Genomic DNA, 5,770 nt, shown 5'->3' with positions numbered 1-5,770 from the left:
CTATGGCAGCAAGGAAGGAAGACGTGTCACGCTGAGTGCCCTGATGGTGCTGCTTGGCTGAGCAGCTCGAGCGGCCCTGGCCAGACGTGCCCACCACTGCTGACAGCAGTGCCCACAGCAAAGCTGGCAGCAGTGCCTGCAGTCCCTGCATGGCAGAAGATGAGCAGAGAGGGCCCTCCTGCTGGGGGAGGAGGGCTCATGGGCACAGGCTGCTGGCCCCACCGAGAACCAGGGACTTGCTGGTGGCCAGGAGCACTGGAGCTCCTGCTGGGGCTGAAGCTGCTGCTGGGCCACTGGAGTGCAGCCCTCGTGCTGTCCCTGCTCAAGGATGGCAGGAACCCTCTCCCCAGGGAGCTGAGTGCACGCCAGCCCCACTGCTGTGGGGTCCTTTGGCTCACACCAGTGCCCTGCTGGTGCCACGGACAGGAGTCCCAGCAAGGGCACAGCTCCTTACCTTGGCACAGTCCCTGGGGCTCAGAGAACACAGCGCGGAGGTGGTCACGGCTTCCCGGTGGACTTGGTCTGCTCTGTCCTTTAGCCTGGATTCAACTAAACACCAGGGCAAACACACAAGAGTCAGGAAGGCAGAGCAGCTTTGCCAGCAAGCTCACCAAACTGCCCTGGCATCTGCTGGCAAGGGGGCAGGACAGGAGCAGTCCAGGATTTTGGGAGGGCATCAGGAACAACTTCTTGCTACAGGCACTGGAGGGACCAGCCAGGGTGGGGGATCTGCTCTTCCCCACCAGGGAAGACATGGCTTTGGGACAGGGAAGTCAAGAGGGGCTTTGGCTGTGGGACCCACAAACCAGTGGGCTGCAAGCTCCTGAAAGGAAGGGGAGGAAGGAGAGCAGCAGCAAACAGATCCTGGCCTTGAGCAGAGCACTCAGCTTCTGCAGCAAAGTGGCAGCTGGGAAGCTCTGGAAAGCAGCTGGAAGGGGCAAAGGGGGTCAGGAAGCAGATCTCTCAGGAGATGTCTGTGTGCAGAGCAATGAAGCCCAGCACTGCTCTGCCTTTTTTTACTCAGCCAGGGCAAAAAGAGCACGGAAAGCTGCACAGCTTGTCTGCTCCTCAGAGAACAGGAAAAGGATGAGATGCCCCAGCAGCTTTCCTAGGACTGGGAGCTGGATCTCCCCAGAGTAGACAAGTCCAGAAATGCCTCTTGTGACGTTGGCATGGGCCTGGATGAGGGAGGCATGAGCAGAAGGGCTGAGGGCACAAAGGTGGTGCCAAAGCCCCCCTCCCAAGAGTCTGCCCAGGGCTGGATTGCTGGAGAGTCCAGGCTTTGCAAAGCCCTGCGTCCCCATCTCTCAGAGCAGCCATGTGGGCAGCAGCCCTGGCATGGAGAGCAGCAGGGATGGGGGTATGGCCTGGCTGGAGGGGGCCTGGTCCTTACCTGCAGAGTGGAATAGTCGGACAGCACACAGGTCAGCACATCAATCCTTGCCATGGCCCTCTCCCTCACAGCCTCTCCCTTGCATCTGGTGAAGTCCAGCAGCAGCTGGGACAAGAGAAGCTGCTGGTGAGCCCTGGGAGCAGACTCCAACACCAGCAGCACAGCTCCGCTGCTGGACCCCGCTCGCCCCATCCCTCAAGGTTTCCTCTCCCCTCCAGCAAAGCCTGCAGTGGGGTGTCTGCCCCTGGATTCCTGCCCAGGTCGGGCACAAAGGCTCCAGAGCCAACCTCATGGCCAAGGAGGAGGGCAGGTGCCACCCTCTGCAGCCCCTGTGCTCCACGAGAGCCTGGGGCCAGCCCCTGCTTCCCCACAGGAGGTGGGCACCCTCCCTGCAGGGCACTCTGCCTGTTCAGCACTGCTCTGGGCACCACTCAGTCAGGAGTGGGCAAACTCTCCCCTCCAGGCTGAGGAACAGCCCTGGGACTCCCCCCTTTTTGCTTGTGCCAGACCTCCAAGATGCCCTGCAGCTCGTCACTGACTTCAGAGGCAGGAAAGCTGAGCACCATTGTCCTCAGCATGCTGTCCATGGAGTTCAGGGTCTGCAAGGAACACAGAGAGCAGTGGCAGTCATTCTGCTGTTCCTCCCAGCCCCAGGAGAGCCATCTGAATCCCCTGTGCCACAGGAGGAGGAGGAGGATGCCCACACTTCCCGGGAGAGACATGGGCATAGACAATCTGCGAGGGCAGAGCAGCCTGTGGCACGGGATGCAGCCAGGCCCACGGGAAGGGGACAGAGGCACGAGGGTGGGAAAGACCCTGCCCTGCCTGGGATCCCTGCTCCTGTGGCACGATGGGGTAGCCAGGGAGCAGGCCAGAGGGGCTGGAGGCCCCTGGAGCTCACCCAGCACTTACCTTGATGTAGAGGGCAAGGTCCCCTTTTGGCATTTCCTTCTCTGCAGGCAACCAGAAGACACTTGAGAAACACGTGCAGAGGAGGTTTTTGGCTTTGCCCTCCAGCGCTGTGTCCACCAAGCTGCAGGGAGAGGGCAGGACACTGGTTGCCCACGGGTGCTGGGAGCAGCCCCTCGACGACTCGTGCAGGTGGCATCGGACCTTTGGGCCGGGGGGGCCGTGACAGATGGGCAGGTGTTGGACAAGGGAAGAGAGGGACCCTCAATATGAGAATCAGCAAGCTTCGTTTATTGATCATTGCTAACAGCTTAATATATGCTTTATAATTAGCTCATACATATTGCAAAGGTTAAGCTCATTATTGGTTCTGCTTAAATGTTGATCTCACCTCTTACTCTCTTCCTTTGTTGACACAGGTGGCACTCAGTTGCTTTTTGTTTTGCTAATCACAATGTCCTGTTTACCAGCCAGCTAACAGGGTACAAGGGCACTGTAACCTCACTATCTAAGATGTTCCCACGGCCTAGGCAAGCCGTGTTCTATAGCCAATTCCCTACAAATACCCCTGTTTTTTTATTCTGGGCTAATAATGTTTTCTCTGTTATAGCACTTACACATTTAACAATACAAGAAAAAGCAATATGAACTATTACTAAAATTACAACAATTGTCAACAACCATCATAGGCTTTTCTTTAACAAAACTTAAAACTTATTCAGACATAGAACCAAAAATAGATTGAAGCTACAAGTCTATAGGACTAGTTGTTACTGTTACTTTCTTTGTGTGTTCTACTGTTTCACTCAGGCTCTACAGTTCTTTTGTGTACAGGCTAGGCAGTTTGTGCCAGCTGGGCAAGTCGTGGTTTTGATAAACACTTAATCTAGATTGAAATAATCTCAACATAAAACAGGTTTGAGTCCCATTACCACTTGTGTTATGTACAGACAGTGATCTCATTAAACCTAATTCTTGGGGATCTTTTGCCAGAGTAAGACCTCGAGGGTTAGTACTAAAATAGACAGTACAAGCACGACGACAATCCGGACAAGAGACAACAACTGAGCGAGCAATAGAATGAATTAAGCTAAATCGACATCTGAAGGCTTCTGTATGCTGTGCTCTCAGTTCCTCACCAGTGCCCTCCTCCTTGCTCTCAGCCCTGTCACGAAGCTCAGGCAACATGGCCGAGGTGGGTGCTGAGACCAGGCTGAAGGACGAACTGACATGCCCCATCTGCCTGGACATTTACAGGAACCCTATGTCTCTGGGGTGTGGTCACAGCTTCTGCAAGGAGTGCATGCATACAGAAGGAACAGAAATATGCCAGCAGGGCCCTTCCCAGTGCCCACTCTGCCTTTACCCCACAGGCCCCCGTTCAGCCATGAAGACTTGCCTGACCTGCAAGGTCTCCCTGTGCCAAGCCCACCTGAGTAAGCACAGCACAAAGAACACTCAGAAAAAATTACGTCCTGGTGGGGCTCTGTGGTGCCCAGGTTTTGGCTGAGAGGAAATCCCCCAGCACAGTAAACTGCTGGAATGCTACTGTGAGACGGACAAGGTCCACACCTGCACGCTGCCCTCCGCCCCCAGCTCCCACAGTGACCACAAGACCATCAGCTTAAAGGAGGCTTTTGGCCAAGCACAGCGTGTTTTTCTCAAAACTGTAAAAGAGGTAAAAAACTATGAAACTGCACTGGATCGAAGCATAGGAAACTTGCTGGAACAATCCTCTGCAAAGGAGTTCTTTAGAGTACAAACAACGCTTGAAAATTAAGACTTGGCATAACTGGTCTACTCTGGCCTCCAGCCAGGAGGCCTGAAGATACACTATCCACAACACTGCAAATGTTCTTTGAGAAAGCACACAGGATGGCCTTGACAGCCTAAAGGCCCCCCCGCAAGGAGCTGAACAAGTAAGGCAGCAACATCGACAACTCCTGATTTAAATCCTGGAAAACACAGAAAAGCTCAAAACGACTCTCACTAACTGCCATAGCAGATGCAAATGCAATTATTTGATGGTCTAAGGACCTCACCCCGGCACAAGCCTGCATTATCTCTAGCTAGTTATGTAACTAGCAACTTCTGTATCTGTCACAAAACTTGTTTCTCTACAGCATCTTGCAGCTTTTCCACAAATTGTAAGAATGGTTCCCGGGCACCTGGATGCATAGTGGTGTATTTTGTTTCGGGCTCTGCCAACCTTGCAGTCTGCACTAATGTTTGCTGGCTTATGATTTTTACTCGCTCTAAAACTAGTGGTCTCCTGCGCAGCTTACACAGCTAAGGAACAACAGCAGTGGAAAAACTCCACCTGAGACTTAACTTGCATAAATTTCTGAAACAAGGCAGAAATAGAACACCAAATTTATGTAAGAACCTCTTATTTAACCTCAGTTCAGATCAAACAGCTAGCCGGACAGGGCTAGTCTAGAAATAACTAAAACCTCATCACTCATGGTGGGAATTTGAAGAATTCATATACCATTCAGGATAAGGAGTCACTATGGTTCAACAGAATCATGTTACACATCTCTAAAATCTTGACACCGGCAGAAGGTATTTTTAAGTTTACACAGTCACACATTCATGTAGCTTTTCTCTTTCACACAATCTTTTTCCACTCATGCATTCAGGTGATCACCTCAAACACTCTCCTCAATCACACACACATTTTCAAGTAGTCATTGGCTGTGCACTTCTTATCAGTTTCATAATTCAAAGGAAATTTATGGCATAGCCATCATCAGCAATCTGCAAATCCTGCATAACTCTCCATGTAAAAGACAAATACAGCAAGAAAGAACAGAATATTACCTTGGAAATCTTCAACCCTTCTCATAGAGCAATGATATTCTGTCATAAAGGCAATAAAACTACTTTTGCAGGGGGCAAGACTATGTCCCCTTCTGTCTCATCGTTCTGTCTCCAAATCTTCTACCTGCACCCTGCCCCTGGGGGAAACAGCCAAATTTCATGTAAGAGAAGCAAAATAGCAAGCTATAGGAAATTCTTAATAACCTTCTGTAATATCCAAAAAGCTAAGCACGGATGTTGCATTATTTCTAATCTTGCTTCAAAGGATTTTTCGTCAGTCTCCCTTTCTGTTTTTGGAGAAAACATTTGAGAATGCCACGAGCACGCTGCATGCTTAACACCTATTGCTGTAAAAACAGCAATCTTATCTGATTTATAAATTGGGATATTGTTAATTTTAAGTTGTTTTTTCTCTTTTCCCTTTTTTCCGTGTTTTACCGTCTTTGCCTCCCCCACGCCCCTCATTGCCGAAGGACGAAGGAGGGGGAGAAGGGGCTGGGCTCACCCAGAGAGATCAGAAGGAACTTAATCACAGGATTTGCTTAAGACAAAAACATAGGAGAGGGAGAGAACAGCTGCAAACAGTTTCAGAGAGGGGGTGATTGGTGTAACGGGGAAAAGGAGAAACAGCTTTCCCCCTCCCCC

General features: G+C 51.2%; 2 long non-coding RNA genes and 1 pseudogene across 2 annotated transcripts in view; all 3 read right to left on the bottom strand.

The window, feature by feature from the left end:
- The window catches only part of LOC108638853, a 200,105-nt pseudogene that overhangs the window by 185,850 nt on the left and 8,485 nt on the right, over positions 1 to 5,770 (bottom strand).
- LOC115307142 lies at positions 1,393 to 2,377 on the bottom strand. The gene is made up of 3 exons (XR_003915574.1): positions 2,306 to 2,377; positions 1,903 to 1,992; positions 1,393 to 1,498 (listed from the first exon to the last, which is right to left on the bottom strand). It is a non-coding gene; the product is annotated as an uncharacterized LOC115307142 (long non-coding RNA).
- Positions 2,375 to 5,770, bottom strand: part of LOC115307141 — a 5,820-nt gene continuing 2,424 nt past the window's right edge. Inside the window, exon 3 of the long non-coding RNA XR_003915571.1 lies at positions 2,375 to 2,426. This is a non-coding gene — a long non-coding RNA (uncharacterized LOC115307141). The remainder of the gene's footprint in view (positions 2,427 to 5,770) is intronic.

The sequence above is a fragment of the Manacus vitellinus genome, unplaced genomic scaffold (genome assembly GCF_001715985.3).
Source record: "Manacus vitellinus isolate BGI_N305 unplaced genomic scaffold, ASM171598v3 scaffold_132_pilon, whole genome shotgun sequence".
NCBI lineage: Eukaryota > Metazoa > Chordata > Aves > Passeriformes > Pipridae > Manacus > Manacus vitellinus.
The sequence above is the reverse complement of the archived record's forward strand: the minus strand, read 5'-3'. Positions and strand labels throughout refer to the sequence as shown.